At 40.5% G+C, this 19,306-nt stretch overlaps 1 protein-coding gene across 5 annotated transcripts in view; it reads right to left on the bottom strand.

The window, feature by feature from the left end:
* coro2aa (coronin 2Aa) overlaps window positions 1–19,306 on the bottom strand; it is a 45,664-nt gene that overhangs the window by 15,062 nt on the left and 11,296 nt on the right. Inside the window, exon 1 of one of the 5 annotated variants that reach the window (XM_005456961.4) lies at window positions 8,981–9,400. The exons of the other annotated variants lie outside the window; for them this stretch is intronic. The gene's annotated coding sequence lies outside the window, so the exon portion shown is untranslated. Of the gene's footprint in view, window positions 1–8,980; window positions 9,401–19,306 lie in introns of those variants that run through there. 5 annotated transcript variants of the gene reach the window in all.

The raw sequence follows: 19,306 nt of genomic DNA, 5'->3' as shown, positions 1-19,306 counted from the left end.
GAGGGAAGGGCGAGGAGAAGAGAGGTCAGCCAAGGAGAGCTATCCATCTCACAGTTATGAAGACAGAGGATTTTATAGGCGCTAAGCCTCCTGGTCTCACGAGCACAGGAGGGTATTATTTAACGGTAGATGTAATAAGACAGGGACCTGATAACAGGCACACGCACAAAATTAACACTCACTGCTCCATAAAAAGTACAAAATAAAAAAAAACTCTCAGAGCATTCGCCTTATCTCATGCTTTGTGACACAGACCTTTCAGATCAAAGCAGCAATGGCTTCACTGGTAAACCATAAAACAATAAAAGCAGGACAGGTTTTATTTCAGTATCAGAGGTGGTCAGTCACGTCTTGACACAAAAACCAGCGTGTTAAAGTATAAACAATAAAATAAAAACTGGGACATGTTCTGCAGGGTTACTGCAGCATCTATGGAGCATCAAACAAACAGTAAAAGGGGGGTTAACTTCATTAAGGGATGACACCATATGCATCATGGCAGACAGATGTATGAAGGGTTGCTCTTTAACCAAAATGTGGTTCTCAAAATCACTGACAAAAACACTAAACATCATTCAAAGGAATTAAAAACCGCTCTGAAGGTAGAAAAAATTATTTGATGTTGTAAACAACAAAAACGTTTTTACCTTAAATATGTGCTAATGACTTTTTTCTAACTTATGTGGGCCATTTTGCCCCTATTTAATATGAACTAGGTGCACATAGGTAGGAAAAGTGGGATTAAAGATCAATAACATGAGCAAAAAGACAAGTCTACTAGTGAACTCCGCTGTCTACAGTCCATGTAAGTATGCACCATCAGTTCTATCTATTCCAAAATATGTGCAGTGACTTCATCACGTCCCAGGTCCCAGTCATGCCAGCCTACAGACCGGTTGGCAAACACTAGTTAACAACCAGTCGCTAGTGTAAAATGTGTATTCCCCGAATGGTTACAGTGGTTGGTGGCAATAATTGTTAAATCGATTGCTAAAATGCTAAAACTCACATAGCCTAGAGACCAGTCAGTGACCCCTTCACTCAACCACCAGTCACTATGGAAAAGTGTATACTCCTGGATCTGTTGGGGAGTGGTGGCTGGAATTTGCTTGTGTGAAAATCGGTCAGAAAGTGATATGCAGTGCTGCACCAAAAACCTCCTTTTGGTCACTACCAGGTTACCATGGTTGCTAGTAGTTTGCATGGAAAAGAACAACTTGCAAATTATTCATAGTGGTAGTGAAATGGAGACGGTTTCCCTTCAAAGAAAAAGCTGCACCTTTACCACTACAGCAGTAATGCACAACTTTTACTCTGAGGTCAAACCATCTCTTTTTCCGGTTAGTAAAAAGAGATGGTAGAGAGTAATGAGAGTATCTATTGGTGACCGTGGTATCCTGCCAGCAACTAAAGCGATCACATGGTGGGTTTTGGATCAGAACCCTCTATGCGACGAGGTAGCATGTTACTGTACTAAATTTAGTAATTACATTAATTACTATTACATTGTTACTTTCATTACAAAGGTTCCTTCAAGGAATACCCATCTTTCCCTAGCGACCAGTGGTTGCCGGGTAGATCACTGATTGGACTTCTGGCCTGTGCGACTGAGGCCTTACCATAACATGTCAAGTAATTAGGACAAAGAGGGGAAATACTCTGTAAACGGTTAACCTCAGTACACAAGCTGTCTCAAGCCAAAAGTGCATATCTTGTGGCGTTCCACAGGGTAGTATTTTAGTCCCATTTTTATTACCATCACGTGTTAATTATGTGGGTTTTGCTTGTTTTTATATGCCAATTATTCAGCATTTCTTGTCCAAGGAGACTGTGGTGAAACAATTACTGAGCAAACCGCCCGGCAGTAACTGGTAGATAACTTCTCACTTCATTTGGAAATAAGCTACACTGCTTGGGTTCCATGTAATAAGTCAGCACAACATATTAAATGATGATGTAATGAAACAAGCCCTCAAACAGACACATCATCATTTTATCCGTTTTTGGCCATTTAAGGTCGGCGTACTTCTAGCGAGCGTCCAAACTACAATATAAAAACAGTATGTACTGCGTTGACAGTGAGTTGCTCTCCATGTTAGTACTTCAAAGCATCCAAGAAACAGGAGTTACATCTAAAAATAAATAAAGACACCACTGAGCGAGCTACTGAACATGAATAAAATGTATCAAGGTAGAAAATGTGAGCAGCTCGGGGCTTTGTTTTTAACAACCATCTTTGATCTATTTTAAGCACATCTGGTTTTATTTATAGACTTATAAAGCTAGTTATGAAAGGCTAACTTGAAGTGTAACAATCTACCTACTGGAAATGGTTGGGAGAACATTTTCACTTTCGCTTTTGTTCCATATGAGCTCATCTGTGTATATGTTGTGAATGACAATATCCGCAGTAAAGATTTTAATTGTATTTTGTATTTGTATCACATACAGATGTTTTTTCCTAATGATGCCAGTGTCATCAAAATGTATAACAGCTCTCAATAAAGTCTACTACACTTAATGTATAAGGACGGAAAAACCTGCAATACTTCTCCAATCCGGACTCTCTTTTTAGCCGCTTCCCCTTAAACCAGTCGATGCATATGTCATTATTGTGAGAGATAAGTGGCTCTGGTCCACTGGGACGAGGTCTGGCCAGCCAGCATGTCTGCTCTGCTGCTCTGGCTGGCTTTCCGCCTGCCTGCTGCATGGTCATTACTTATGAATTAGGGGTGGAGGCGGCTGATGGACAAGAACGCAAAAATGGATTCAACCAAGAAAGTATAGTAAATGGAGAGAGCGATTAGAGAGCTACAGGGACATCGAAGAAGAACAACAACAACAGTAGGGGGAGGAGGTATAAACCCATTACAGGTTCGTGTTTTCCTACAAATCGCACCTACAGCAAATCTTGTCACTGAAAACAGTGACATCATGCTCTTGTTTTATGTGGACTGCCCTCTGGTTTTTCACATGATGGCTAAATAAATACATGGTGAGAATGATGCAGGTGTGGCTGGAAAGAGGCCGAGGAAGGATTTAGACCAACAGAAGGAGAAAAATCAGGTTTAGAGAAAGCAAAAAGAAAGGAAAGAAGAATGCTACAGAGGTGTGGAGCATGACTTCATGGCTCAGTTTACCCTTCCACCTCTCACCTCCTAGCCCGAGGCCGTCACAGAGAGCCTCGTACAGTCACACGGGAACCTGAGAAGGATTTAAACTACTCAGGTGTTTAAGACTCTGATTGCCACTCAGGCGTTCATCAGTCACATCCATGACTGCTATTACCACAGTTACATTGTCAGCAATGGCTGCAATAACAAAAACACATTTCGCTCATCCTCAATAACCTAAATGCTTAAAATAGCCTAGAGTAACTTGAAAAATGATGTCTCTTCTTTTGCTAAAGCTTCTCCTAAAATTGATCACAGATAAACCGATTCATCTAAAATATCCAGATTTTTCACAGGGCCACGTGATGCATCTTCAAATCCTATCCAGTCCAGTTTAATTTTTATTTTTTTATTATAGCAGACGCAAAAAAAAGCAACATATCTGGAAGAAACTTGAACAAGCAAGTTTGAAGTCTGAGTCTGGAGCTGTGAGGGCAGCTCTGTGAGCCATTACTTTAGGAGTTCATATGCTAAAATGCAAGAGCAGATACTATATGGCTTACACACACGGGGAGTATAAAAATACTGAAATAATTTAAAGCAAAATAAAGCAAGAGGCTCTTCATAAAATTGTGACCATGTGAGATATTAGTCTGAATACATCTGCACCAAATTTAATCCAGAAACACCTCCTGGTTTTGATAGAAAAGCCATGAACACCCACAAAATTTGATGCCCGTCCACTCACTGGAATAACGGTTAATATACAGTACATGTCTAAATTAACTGTAATTTTAAAAAAATGAATGGAAACCGTCTTACAAGGGCTTTAATTAAACCAGTAGTTTAATTACACTTTGCAGTAGCTTGCTGGCAGCTCACATACATTCATAGTTGCATTGTGTTTCAAGTAGGTTCAAATAAGTTTAAGCCGTGAAAGGATTACTTTTCTATTACCGTTCCCTGCTGTACACTCCCCTCACTCAATCTGACCGCTGTCTCTGAAGACGAGCCCGGGTAATGCATGCGTCAGCCAGCCTGAACTGTAAAAACCTAACTGTGATTGTCGCACAGTTCATCATGGAAAAGTGACTCAGCCCCACCATACCAACGTATGATGCTCAACTAGCCCCACTGACAAAACCCACATTTTTCATTTTGAGCAGTGACTATATTAAAAAAAAACCCAAAACATATTTTTGGTGGAGCTATAATTTCACATCAACTGTATTCGTTTATGGCCGTGCTGCAGTATTATTTGGTCCATTTGTGTTGTTGGTAAAATGACACATCATGAGACTGAGGGAAAAAGAAAAAACAACAACAAAAAAAAAAAACAGGGGCGGTGGACTGACTGTTTAAAAATTAGCCCATGTTTGGGGGCTAATGCTCAGGTCCTGCCCTACTATACAAATGTCATTTTAGCCCATTGTTAGGTGGGTGCCAAGAAAAATCATGGTGTCATAATACATTATATATAATCATATTATTCAAATTTTGTGGAATTAAATTAGAGGTGACTGTTATAAGATGTGTGTCAACTCCTGATCACGTAGTAGGTTCACAGACAGAGATTTGGTGTATTAATATAAGATACTGTAATCAAATCACTTAAAAAAAATACATATTTTCCAAGTTATTTTTGCTGTAGTTCGTGTACACCGTGCTACAGTGTGAGTTAAGTAACTTGTGAAACTACTAGTTGAAAGTTGTTCCCCACACACTGCAATAACTTTAAAAAACAACGTTTGTATAGTTATAGTTCAATGTTAAACTTCAATGTTAAGTGTAGGCACTGTCTGGACTAAAAGTATGGAAATGAGTGCTTAAAGTAGTTTAAATATCAAATCAAGTTAAAACATTGAAAGGATCACAGATGGCGCCGTTAAAGCTTATCTTACAGATTCGTTGATGTCTGAAGGTGGAAGCTTAGTTTTGAAAACAAATTCATGGTGATTATCAGGTTTTTATGACTTCTATTCTTCTCTATCTGCTCCGTAATAACAAAAACCTGTTAACTTCCTTATTGGAAGTTAAATAAACCTAACTGTAAATATGCCAGACAGCCATAAAGGTGTGAGGGGAATTCAGTCATAGAACTGTTACAGAGTTTAAAATAGTTTTTTTTTTTTTTTTTTTAAAAACCCTTATTTTAAAATCAGATTATGGCAACAAGACATATCAAACTTTACAAAAAAAATATTTGAATTTGCATTTTCCAGTGCAAAGGATTTTTGCACGGTTTGCAATAATAAATTAACCAGATTGTTCACAAAGGGTCTGCAAACCTCTTCAAATGTTGAAGTCTGTCTTTCATCATACCATTTCTTCTTTCTAGTGGACGGTTTGGCATCACTCGCCTTTCTAACTGAGGCTTCTGATGCACATTTTTAGCAAAGGACTGAATGCATCAGTTGGCGAGCGAGCTACACGCAATTACAACCCGGACCACATCTGGACTGCTGTAATCAGCGTTCATGTATTGCTGAGGCTTACAAGACCAGAGGGAGAAGCTTCCTAGGACATCTTGTCACGTCTAAAGTGGGTTGTAATCAGGCCGGTGGCAGCTTTCTTTCAGCTGCGTCTTGGAGCAGGTACGCAGCAGGCTGCCGGGTGGTGGGCGGCCTGTCTTTTGCTCTTCACAGAACTGATGACGGAAACACTATTCTGGCTATTTTTACTGTGGCTTCTTACTGATCAAAAGGCAACCAGGCATGCTCACTGACAGTGGGGAAATGATTTTATTCATCAGGACTTCTTTGACAGGCTTTATGTCTGGCAAAATAAAAAAATAAAAATAAAAATAAAGAGAGGAGATGCAGTCTTTTTTGTCAGAGGGAAATTTATTTTAGTCCATGAGCAGTGAGTCACAGCGGTAACCGCATTAAGGGGGCTGTAAAAACAGTCATAAAACTAAACTGAAAACACAGATATGACTCTTTAAAAAAAAGACATATTGTACATCTGGTTTGTTCTGCCTGAGTTCTTTGTAGGTCTGTAGTTGTGTATACATCCTCTCCTAGAGACTGCCTTTTAACCACCTCGTAAGTCATAACCACGTAGACTAGCAGCCACTCCTTTCTTTGACTAGCTTGGCACTGAGGGAGGGGTTTCACAGTTCAAAGTTCACTTATTGGTGCCCAGCCTCTAGCCTCCAAAATTCCTATGAGTATGAAATCAATTCCTCCCCTCTGCTGTCAGCAGTAATTCCCATCGAAACACAGTGAAACTTAAAAACTATCTTAAGAAAAAGAAGAAAAACAAGCGGGCACGAGCGATGGCTTCTCAAACTGCAGATGTCGTGTTTTGTAAACGCTCAGTGTGAAATTCAAGACGAGGTATGTACAGGTGTGAGCACATGGCGCGGCAGCACACACAGACACGCGCGCACACACACTGAATCACTGTGTGCGCACGACTGAGCGACACACACCTCCCTTTGTTTAGACTAGGTGATATCATACACAGATGACAGCTTACAACCTCTCTCCTGTAATAGGATAACAGCCACAGTGATAATCCTGGAGCCGCTTCACAGCAATGGAGCGCACATGTGAGTAACTATGAAACGATGGGCAAGGATATGCCCGCCTGCCTCGCTGTGTTTACCTGGAGATATCCTCACAATCACACACACACACACACACACACACACACACAAAAATAACAATGGCGCACCGCTATCTCCAAACCATCTCAGTTTCTCTTTCATCAAAACTGTGCCTGACCTCCCAGCACGATTTATGGATACTTTGGAAGCCAGGTATGTTCAGAGTCCTTTTCTCCTGGCGAGCAGTTTTACAGGTGTATGAACTCACGTAGAGACAAAAGTGAACTAATGATTAACGTATACGGCATTCGGATGAACAGGGCGTGGATGGTCCGACTGAGAGCTCACAGATGGGCAGAAAAACAAATTAATGGGAGTTTCGTTGTAGGGTTTCCATTATTAGAACTCAAAATATTGACAGAAATGGAGCTGATGTGGCAATTTTTTTTTCTTTCACCTCACCCATTTTTTGTGAAAGTATCTGTCAATATGGATACAACTGTGATTTCTAAATCTGAGAAAAGATGGTGAAAGCCCTGCCGAATGTTTCTGCGGGGATTTAAAGCGGAATTTATTGGAACATTTCTTCTTCATTTGATTGTTGGCGTTTTCTCCATTTTATTGTGTCTTTACCTTACAATAAAAAGCACGTTAAAGTGAGTGTTTATGTGATTTGGTGTAAAATTGAATCGAACGTGGAGAGCTTATGTGTTGTTCTGCAGTTTTCTGGTAATCTCTCAGCAGCTACGATAACTCTGCATTCTGAGAAAACAGCCGCTCTGCTAAAATGAAGGTCAAGAGAAAAACTTGATTATCAGACAGATCTGGTTATCTGTTCTTTAGGTTATAAAAGCTTAAATGCAACCAAACACCTCCCACTGATCCTGGACTGCTGGTAAAATTGGAAGTGTGTGTATTTGTGTATTTGTGTGTTTGTGTGCGTGTCAAAGAAGAAAGCCTCCGTAAATAAATGGTGCTTTTCCAGTCCTGTTGACCACTCAAAGCACTTTGCACTCCAATCTGCATACACAGCACTTCTCTATCACTAATCCATACTGATGGAAGAAGTCTTTAGGGTCAGTATCTCACCCAAGGATACTTTGGAAGGTTGGTGGGTCGATCCCGGGCTCCTGTAGTCCTGATACAACTTCTCCCGAAGTAATCAGTTTGAATTCCATGTTTACACTTAGAGGAACCTACTAGGACTTTTTTTTCCTACCTTCAGAGTTCAGGGTTTGTTTAAAACATGGAAAGAAGATGTGAGATGCTATCACTGATAGAAAATAAGACCAAAACTGTAACTCTCTAAAGTGACAGTGCAAAGATGAAGCAAAACAAACTCCACCCAGCCACGTATCCAGGCATCATAGTGAGCAGGTACTGCATTAACACAAGTCTGCCCTTAAGAGTTTTCCATTAGTTCTCGGCTGGAGAGAGAGTGCACAGCTCACGCGGTGAACATCCATTAGCTCCTGAAGGACATCCATATGTAACGTAATTTGCAAGACAATAAGATACAAATCACAGGCGCACTTATTTCCTAAGAAGACTCACTATAAGCTGAAACAAGACATGAGATGATGATGCAATCAGGCGGTCAGGGTTTCGCCACAAATCAACAAGCAAAGTTTCCTAAGAACGCCCTGAAATGTCTGATCGTATCCCAGCCGAGTCTTACAGTTTCCCCACTCGGGACACTCGTGTGGATAAACCTGAGAATCAGGACCGGTAGCTTAATGAAAAGACCTCAAAAAGACTGAAATCCAAACCAGAAGACGCATATTTCAGTGAATGGGAGTGTTTTGAATCTGTGAGCAGAAATAACTTGACTGGGATGTTGGCTGATGATGATGTCAGTTTTACAACAACTGTGGGACAGCTTCTGTTGCATACTGACTTTTTTTTTTTAATCCTCAGCAAAAAACTGAAAATATCTCCACGCTTATGGTAGCAAATGAGAGTCTACTTGTCCAATCTCGGGGCCGTAGGATAATTTACCAAAAGAGCACAAGTGCAGTCACAATAAATGTGAGCTGCTGAGGAGATTCAGAGTCAGTCTGCAGAACGGTTTTTGTTTCATCTTGTTCGAGCCCGTCTTATGGATGTGCACTCAACAGTCCTGAGTTTAAAGCTTCGCGAGCACACACACACGCATGGAGGTCTAAAGAGTAAAAACAGAGATCAATAAGCGAATGTCAAACTGCAGAGACAGATCAGAGGGAGCAACACCCACATGGAGGGACAACACGGAAGAAAAAGGCTCACTTGAGTCAGGGGGAGAGCGAAGGAGGTGAGGTGGGAGTTCAGCAGTACTCACCCTGTCGAGTAAGTTGTCACTGGTGGAAGAAGCAGCACCAGCAGCAGGTCCTCAAGAGGGAAAAAGTTGATCTCTGTCTTCAGTGACAAGCCAAATCAGAAAAAGACAAAAAAAAAAAAAAAAACCCCAAACAAAAACAAACTACAATCACTTCTTTTTCTTTATCACAGCTTCATGGACCAGTGCTGCTGCTGCTGTTGTGATTTCTTTCCCCACACGCGTGTGAACAGAAACGCACCACGAAACCCAGTCCAAAAATTTTACAGTCCCTCCCGAACTCAAGTTCTTCTTCTTTGATGTGCACGATCAACACAGGCAGTCAAGTCAGCGGCGACGGACAGTGGGTGTGTGTGCACCATGAAGCCCAGAGCGTGTGTGAACAAGCAAGGAGCGAGCGCAGGAGTGTGTACACTCCCCGAGAGGGAGGTGACTGCACAGAGAGAGAGAGAGAGAGAGAGAGCGAGGGGGAGTGAGAGACAGCAGGTAATCTCACTCCCTCTCCTTCCTCGAGTGCCACTCCCTCCAGTCACTCCTCCGCAGCGTTTGCTCAATCAGGATTTCTCACTCTCATAACTGCAGACGCTCATCTTGAACCCTGTTGCTCAATAAAAAAAGAAACAATCTACTTGCCAGATTGGTTTTGTTTACATGTAAAGGTAATGAAAAAACACATATGTGGATTCCTAGAAACTCTGACCGGAGTATCTCAGAGACGAGGCTCGGTTCAGACACAAGTGATTCAAAGTTCTTCAGAAAAAACGCGCTTGGCAGGTTTTTAAAACTCTGCAAAGGAAATACAATGAAACCAAGTGGTGAAAACTTCCTTACGGCTGAGGTGTTTAAAATAAGCATGACTGTAGGAATACTTTCACCAAATGTGTTTGCAGAGGGAGCCTAAAAAGAACAGATAACATTTTTAGGAAGTGGTTTGCTCAAGCATGAGGAATTGAGCCATACTTGCTGACAGCAGTTGTTTTTAAACTGTGACCAAATTTCCCTGCAACGTTTTCTCCGGGTTCAGGTTTACTTGTGATTGTTGTCAGTCTCGCTGCAATTTACAGATGTTCCCTAAAAGCCTCACAGTCAGGTAGTCGGTACTTCAGAAAACAATAACACTGAACAACCTTTAGCCAAAATATGTGCGCTGATGGGTTACCGCTAATCCAAACTATGACAAACTGGATGCTCCTCCTACTCGGATCACGAGTAATACTCCGAGTTAGTTGGAAGCAGATCAGTGGAACAGTTGCTGAGAAAACTGAAGCACCGACTGGAAAATCTGAGTGTAGGGTAGGAGTAGTTTCTGCCGTTACATTTTACTGCCAAATATTGTTGACATCTTCATGAAAAAATATTTGTAAAAATTATTTTATTGTCCTGTATACGGCAAAGAGGAGCTGGAAACCTTCACATTTCAGAAGATGGAAGTAGTAAATATGTGGAATTTGATCATAATATACTAATTAGCTTTTAATCAACTGGTCGATTGATCCAAGTCACATTTTTAGTGTTCATAAGCAATAGTTCGCCAGGCTTTCTGAGTGTCTTTTGAAGTTTTTCTTTGGACATTGGTGATTCCCAAAGACATATTAGCTGACAGCCTGGAATATCTGGGCATGGTGTGCAGTACATCCTTAAAAACAACTGTGCAAACAGAGCAAGAGGAGGAAAACAGAAGAAGTGGCAAGCCTAAAACAAAACCAACAGTATCTGAAAGTCATGACCTTTAGGAATAGGACATAATCTGGAAAAGATCTGACACAGGACCTAAGAGATGCTTCTGTACCTTCAGTTGATCCATCTACTGTATGGGATCATCTTGACAGAGAACAAGAGAACAGAACAAAAGGCAGCCAGCTTCCAAAGATGAGCTTTAAGTGTCCTTCAAGAAACCCGGAGAACTATTCCTGAAGACTACTTAAATACTTCTGAGAAAGCTTACCTAAAAAAGTTCCAGCTGTGTTCAAGAATAAAAGTGACTTTCAGGTTGGTTAGGCTTGTCCCCACTCTGTGTTTTCACGTTTCATCAAATCAGTCCACCCATTTCCTATTCTAACAAAACAAAGAAATAAAGGGTGGGTTAAAACTTAAGCAAGGTGCTGTGCATAAAACGTATGCTTCGTATCGTCTCTTTGTCTCTTCCTCTACGATTTCTGATCTGACAAAGAGAAAAATGTAAAACTATATAGTAAAAAGTGATTTAAACTATTTTAAGTGAAGATTTAAAATGTGGATCCATCTTCAGGAACAAACAGGGCACCAGCTCAGCTCCTCACCATTAGCCGACTTATATATTCACACTGATTAGGCCAGATGTTCTCCGCTACAAAAGCACCAAACTAATATTTCCTGTTAGCGTAATAATCTGCGACAGCCCCTCTCAAACCTTCTGTTGTCTGTGATCTTCAGCCTGCATCAGATATTAGATCGGCTGCATTTGGGGCAGAATGCCAAGCTGCTACAAAAGTCCTTTCAACCGTTCACATGGCTTCAGCTGGACCGTCAAGTCAAAGTGAACCATTATGTAATGGCACATTAGCAGCACACGCTAGGATAACAGGTCGATATGAGGATGGGGTGAGAAAAAGGGGGGGAAAAAAAAAAAAAAAAAGTTGTCCACTGGCAGCTGGCCTTCACAGAGGGGCTGGTCAGCCATTGTTACCACAGAAACCTGAGCTCGTGCACGTTAGCTGTAATGGGAGGAAGTATTCAGAATACGACTGTTTACTTTACCTGCAGTAAGGTAGGATTTGGCCATGTGTACACATATTTAATGCTTCAATCTTGCCTTTCTGATTGAAGATAGCAGATGGTTTTTAATCTTCTCCAGTAATCTTCTCTCTTCTTTATTATCAGCAACTGTTTACATAAATGTCTGTCCTATGTACAGTTTTCTCCAGCCACTGCTGTCCTAACTGCATAAATGACTGAAAGACAGTAACAATACTATGATGTAGCAGAGGTGGGAATCCCCACATAGCCCAAGCATCACAATACTTTCCTCACGATATGCTGAGAACTGCATATTGCAATTTATCACCTTTTTTCAAAATGCAAATTAGATCCTCAGAGCTAAACTTTGTGAATATCTGATCTATCCAGTACCAACATGCCACTAAATCCTGCCACAAATGTTGCTATAAGTAGTCTGCTATTGAATGAGGTCAAGCTAGGGATTTACATACATTCAGTTTTTGATAGTACAGCAATTAACTCTGATAACTTGATGTAAATCACACGTTTCTATATACATAGAAATTTACATTTAAATAGACATTCTTACATCTCATAACCCTCCTGTTCTAAAGGAATATAACCAGAATACAACCAGCGGCAACATGACGGCAACATGTTGACAATTTGTCTGCATTATTAGACACAATTATTTGCAAACCTTCGACAATCTCTCCATAGTGATTGCAGTCAGTCACAGTATTTTAATTCATTTAAAAATATGATATAGACGTTTCTGTTATCAATACAATATCCCCACACAAAATATTGTGATACCATGCTGTTTCGATTGCTATCATAAGGTAGCACAATTTAAATGTTACCAAAGGCAAATACTTTTTCCTATATTTATTATTTTGATGAATAAAGTGAATCCAGTCTGCCTCAAGCAAAAAAAGAACAAGTCAAAACATTAAAAGCAATATACGGGAAGTCTGCATATTATGTGGGTGTTATGATTTTTAAACCAAAACTGAATCTGTAACAAACATCAAGAATCTCGTGTTGTCAGCGTTGTGTAGCAGCTTGTGCATGATTGTACGTGACAGGACAGATTGCAACAGAAACAAGATTACCTCATTACTGTAACTGACGGATGGAAAAGTGTAGGTATGTAAGGTAGCTTTATTATTCTAAGCATCTGCATTGGCACAACTCCATTTCCACGCAGCTAGCTGACAGTTACAAATGACTGATAGTAAAAAAATGCTTCAGGTAACGATCGGCATGACATACTGTAGACTGAGCGAGACTTCTAAGCTTATATGTGCCCAGAGGTGCAGTAGGTCCCACGGTAGTCCTAAGACTGGACAGCAAGTAGAATTTTTTAACTAATTAGCGTGATGCTAATTAGCCATTGGATTCATGTTGCTAATGCTAGTTAGTTAGCCAATTAAACACATTTTCCTGGAGTTTCCAAGTTTAAAGATACCATTCCTTGAAATGGGGGAAAACAGAATGATAGATGTATACAAACCCTGCTTTATTAACAAGGTAGTGCACAAAATGAATGAGACGCCATAAGTGCAACACTTCGCTACCATTATGCTACAGTCAAGCTATGGAAAACAGTGGTGGGAGACTGAAATGATCCAAATTATAGTGACCATGTGCAATAACCTTTTGATTTTGTTGCCTTTGTTATATTCGCTTCACAAAAAGGTTGGGTTGGGTTCACTACTGCAAAGTAACTCATCAACGCACACCAACTCACACTGACTGCAACATCTTGGCAGTCTGTCCACATTTATAAATTAGATGTCAATTATTATTTGCAAATCTTCAACAATCTTTAAGCGTGAACTGATTGAAGCAAGACTGAATCAGTCAAGTTGGACCAAGTTTGTTTGAAGTTGACTTCCACCAGGTGACCTGTGGAATCACCTTGTGATCAAAAGTTATTAGCTAGAGATTGAGCTGACTGGAGAGTCATTACACTCCTAATGTAATGACTGGCATGTGTAAGCATCAGATTAATGTAGGTTAAAGGGGGAGGTCATTTTTGAACCATTTCAGACAAATTTTAAGTCATGGCAATATATTTCACAAGCCAATCAAACATTTTGCGCCTAAACCAAATAGGTGAAGATACCTTATACTTAACTTCATCTGTAACATAGAAGAGAAGTATGCACTTGTTGGACACACACATGCCGCGACACTACTGATAAAGCTCTAAAACGCTGCAAACACATCTCCCCCAAATACACAACAAAGTCCAACGGTCACAGTGTTTCTGAGATAAGACTCAGAACACAAACTGGTGAAGGCACGAGAAGCTGCTGGCTCATCAGGGGCTGCTGTTTGATCACAGAGAGAAAGAGGGAAAACTAACCCTAACATTAGCAGTGATTCTTCACATTGACCTCTTAAAAACTAAAACCTACAGGGGAAGAACAGAATTATTACACAAATAGTGAAAAAATTGAATAACAAGTCTACTAATTACTGGCCGACTGGAAGATATGTCTAAAAATTTTCATAAGCCAGTTTCACCCTGCCAAAAGGTATGTCAAGGATCTCAACCAGACAGACAGAGCGTGAGAGATTTGCCAGTATCACCGTGTACCCTATCACCTCCTTATCACTACAGACAACTGTGATTTACAACACATACTGGAAGCCTTGGATCCATTTGTTGTTACCTTCTGTATTTCCTTTCATTAAGCTCTTGGCAATGATTAAAGCTTGTCATTTTGACTGTGTGTGTATGTGTCTGTGTGTGTGGCAATTATCAATAAGCACAGGGCAAGAGTCCTAAAAGCTTGTGGCTCCTTCCAAAGAGCTTAAACCAGAAGCTTTCCCTCTAATCTCAACTCACACAGTGGCAGGTTAATAACTAGCTGCTGTGAGAAAATAGGCCAGACCCTTTGACACCGCAGACACACAGTGACCTTCCCTTCTTTACTTTGTCATTGCTGATTAGCCGTCTGACTGTGTTTTGGCTGTAAAACATCTGGTTTCAGTGCCAGTCCTGTGTTTCGCCTCGGTGCCTTCACTCCTAGAGTAAGTTTAGGTTGCTTTTTTAAAATACATAAATTGTATGCCAACTGAGCAAACAGTGCATTCCAGCTCAAATACAGGTGCAGTCAGTAATTCAATTGAATTGGAGCTATTGAAGCCCAGTGTACACAGAAGCCTCCATTACAGACAGATTCGTTTACACGAGTCCACCTGAAAACAAATAAATGAGAGGATGGTCACTTTGGATGTCACCACTGTATTGGTGAGGACTCAGCAGCACAGCACCGCATGAGAGAAAAGCAAAGTCTGTTTTCCTTTCCTTTTTTCCCCCCCAATTATCGTAGATTTGCATGTCACCTTGTGCTCTGGTTTTTCTGCTTCACTGTGCAAATGAGAAGCCACACCTGCCTGGATAAAAATAAAATACTGATTGAGTAAAGTAGCCACACGGGCCGTGCAGTGAAAACGCTGAAAGAGTGAAATCATAACGAGGCAAGCGTACGAACAGCAAGTGAAGTTAAATACATCTGATTCCCAACAATCAGGAGCACACTGGTATGATTCAAGCGATGAGAAGATAATGAAAATACCTTCCTAGCTGTCTGGTTCAGTGTCAGTACATGTAACGAGTCAAGCATTCAGGTGCTTGTGCAACAGAAACTATTTACAGTTTTAGCAATTCCCCTTTTTTGGGAATTAGCAAAAATGTTATTTTAAGACTTTTTTTTAGCTTTGAAGTTTACTGAATAGTCAGGTATGACATCAGTTTTTAAATCTGCCGTCGACAATCCAGTTTTTAAAAACGCACAAGACGCAGCACGAGTAATCAAGTTTAAGATCAGAATCTGCTCCTGTCTCAACAAACTAAGGTGCGACTAACTATGCTGATGAAAATCACGGGGTTATGAAATGTCAGCACGAGTCTAAACCTGGGAAACACAGACATGCCCAAATTTTTGAGTCTATTTCCAGCTGCTCAATCAAGAAGCAAATCTGTCTTTCTAGAGCAGGGGTAGGCAACTCCAGGCCTCGAGCGCCAGTGTCTTGCAGGTTTTAGATATCGCCCTGGGTCAACACACCTGTATCAAATGACTAGTTATTAGTTACAAGGCCTCTGGAGAACTTCAAGATACATTGAGGAGGTAATGTAGCCATTTAAATCAGCTGTGTTGGATCAAGGACACATCTAAAACCTGCAGGACACCGGCATTCGAGGCCTGGAGTTGCCTACCCCTGTTCTAGAGTTATAGAAGTGTGCAAAAGTCCTTGAGGAAAACCTAATTTCTTTATATTTTGCTTCCAGGGAACATTTTTGTAATTTTTTAATGTGTCTGGAGTTCTTCAGGCTTTCTGAGTTCTGTCCTTCAAAGTTTTTCTTTGGACATTGGCTGCTTTTTCACTCATTTTCTTCCCAGTCCTTGTATTTACCACAGGAATTTTTAAAAAATGTTTTAAGCCACTTAACAGGCCTATGAACCATTCAAGCACAAAACAGCACCTAACTGAATGGATTACCCGGAGATGACTAATCCATACAAAAAGACAGAATTTGCTCCCATTCCTTCAGTCGAAGCTATCAAACATGCCAGTTTGACACACACATAATCGTACTTTTGCCCCCAAAAACAAACAAACAAAAAAAATAGTATTGAGTAACTCAGACAAGTGGTAGGCCTAATAAACCATCTATAGTAGACGAACAGCATCTGAAAGCCATGTCCTGAAGAAAAATCAAGCAAACATTTGACACACTGACACAGGACCTGAGAGGTGCATGTTGCCCATCAGCTGATTTATTGTTTGCTGAAGCCACATTAGAAATGGTTTCAGTGGAAGTGTGGCTGTCAAGAAGTCATTCCTAAGGAAGGGAGACACAGAGAAAAGGCTGAGGTACGAGAATTAACACAGGAGCTACAGTGAAATCAGTTCACAGTGACGATTACTGAAGAAATTTGTAAAGTATTGTTATGCAATATCGTATAGAAAGCAGCTGATTGGCGACTGTTTCATTTTTCAGCACGGCAATGATCCCAAACAGTGCGGTAAAAGCATGAAGAGAGAAAAAAACAGACAAAGATGCACTAACAGTCATGGATTGGCCTCCCCAGAGCCTGGACCTCAACATCATTGAAGCAGTGTAGGATCATCTTGACAGAGAACAGAAGAAGAAACCTGATGAACTATTCCTGAAGACTGCTCAAAGAAATGACAAGAAAACTGCCAAAGAGAGTTCAGGCTGTGTTGAAGAATTTCATTGTATGTTTTAATAAATCACTGCACTGATTTCCCGTTACCTTAGCAGAATCTAAAGAAATGACAGATATACCCTTGCATAAGACTTGTGTATATTTAGTGATTCACAGATATTTAATCATCAGCTGGAAACTTGCTCTCTGTAGTTTGAGTAACACCTTTAATCACATACCATCAGATGGCTGCTTAAAGAACATTGTGTGATGGTGATCTCACCTCCAGTTGGCCGAAATCTAACGTGAATAATTTGTTTGCATGCCTGTGCAGCACGCCTCATTCTTTCACGTCTGATTCACTCCAAAATCTCCATTAACACATCTGTTTGAAACGATTCCCATTCAGTGATATCACAGCTACACTACCTGCTTACATCAACTTTGGCACGAAGCAGGGTTTGTAAAAACCAATGGACCCTGAAGTTGCGTTGGAAAAGCATTCAAATGATGTACTGTTACTCATTTTATAGATCACGAAGCATGTTGAAATCCGTTATTCATCCCGATTCATCTACAGGCACTTCTATCGGTTGTCGCACATGTAAGCCAACTGTGAGGATTGTAGAAACGGTAAATAAAGCGAGATTCTGGATTTGACAACCAGGAAAGAAAATCGGTTTCTTTTTCTTTACTTTCTTTAAGAGATTTAGCTGGAAATGGTCATACTGCACGCAACGCATGATGATCACGTCACAGACAGGCAGACAGAGCAGTTACAGTTGAACTTCAGACATGTAACATTCATTCAGGTGTTTTCCTTCTGTTGATTTCCCAGAAAGGCATCTGTAATTTCTTAGGAAGGCTCCAGAAAACATCCGTGTAATCTGATACTATCTAAGTGTTCAAGTCATCTCTGTGTCTCAAACCCCAGCTTGGTTCAGTCACCACTCCCATTGTCAATAGTTACCTAAAGAGTCGACCTGTTGTATTACAGATAGTGACTAATAATAATTTAGCTCCAACACATTTAGTTATTGGGTATTATAACTCTCCTAAAACGAGAGTGAGTGTTAGTATTGGCCCAGTCTGTGCCTACACTAAGCAGCTGTCCTGTGCCTGAGACATTTTACTGTGACCCTTTCTCTGTCTGCTCTGATTGGTCAGCTTGTGCAGAAAAATGAGGCATTGGTTACATATGGTTGCTTTTCTTGAGTGTAGCCTCTGCCCTCTAGTAGTTGGCAGCTTTCTCCCACCCCAATGGGCGACGTCATGGCGAACAAGTCATTTTTTAATATACATGGTCCCTGTTGCTTATGTCTACTTAATAATGAAAGCGAAGTGAGGAGTGAGTAGTGGCTTTACTTTAAGGGTGTGCCAAATTAGCTGCACAGCAGACATAATGCACACGTTTTACATAATAGCACACATAAGTAACTGAAGTAGTAACTTAGTGTTTTTGCAAACCTTTTACAGACATAAAAATAATATACAACACTAAACAACACGGGAGTTTAAAATCCAGAATCATACTGGGTTCATTTGTGGTCCGTTAGCCGTTTTGTTAAATAAAGGGATGAAGTGTTTTTGGCTTTTTTCGGGACAGAAACAGCACTATTTGCTGTAAATGGTTATATTTATATGAATACATCGATGCATTTTACCTCTTATTTTCAGATGGGACACATTAAATGTTTCCATCTCTGTTTAAAATAAATAAAAATACATAAAACGTCGCCAAGTGACCTAGATCTCAGCTGTGCGAGGAGCCGTTTCATTGAGAAACTGCAGGACTATTAAAATATTAATCACATTATATGGGTGGTTATAAGCACACATCGTTTCACATCACAGAACAGAGACCAGTGTGTGTGTGTGTGTGTGTGTGTGTACCCTTGAGGGAGTGTCTTTTTATCTTATATTAATTATAACTAAGTAAAGCTGTTTTGCGGCCAGCTGGTGTCGTTTGCAGTGAAAACTCCTGATAGAGTTAAAAATATTCTGCATCAAAGAGAGAAAAGTGGGAAAAAATGTGCACCAAATTAGGTTTGATGTTCTAAAATTAGTCTAAGAGGACCTTTTTATGAGAATTAACCATTTGTTCTGTACACATAAGGAATATTAAATGACAAGATAGCTAAAGCATGATTCATTATTCAACAAAGGCAATGAGCTGGTCTGATTAGAGCACACCAAGGAAGTTACAAGGATCCTCATCATGTAGATTAATACAGTGTCGATGAGCTTAGCAGCAGCTAGAGGCCATCCATCCACTTTATCCATAGTAACTGTAGTCAAGGTGAGCTTCACTTTCTGAGACTCCAGGGGATTGGCTTGCTATTATATAGGCTCACCCTCTCTGTATAAACAATACACAGACAGCGTACTGCCACATCCTGCTGTCGAGCAAAACGAGGCCACAGCAAATCAGATCACGCCCATT

The sequence above is a fragment of the Oreochromis niloticus genome, linkage group LG6 (assembly GCF_001858045.2).
Source record: "Oreochromis niloticus isolate F11D_XX linkage group LG6, O_niloticus_UMD_NMBU, whole genome shotgun sequence".
Lineage (NCBI taxonomy): Eukaryota > Metazoa > Chordata > Actinopteri > Cichliformes > Cichlidae > Oreochromis > Oreochromis niloticus.
Note: the sequence above shows the minus strand (reverse complement) of the source record. Positions and strands in the feature narration are given on the sequence as shown.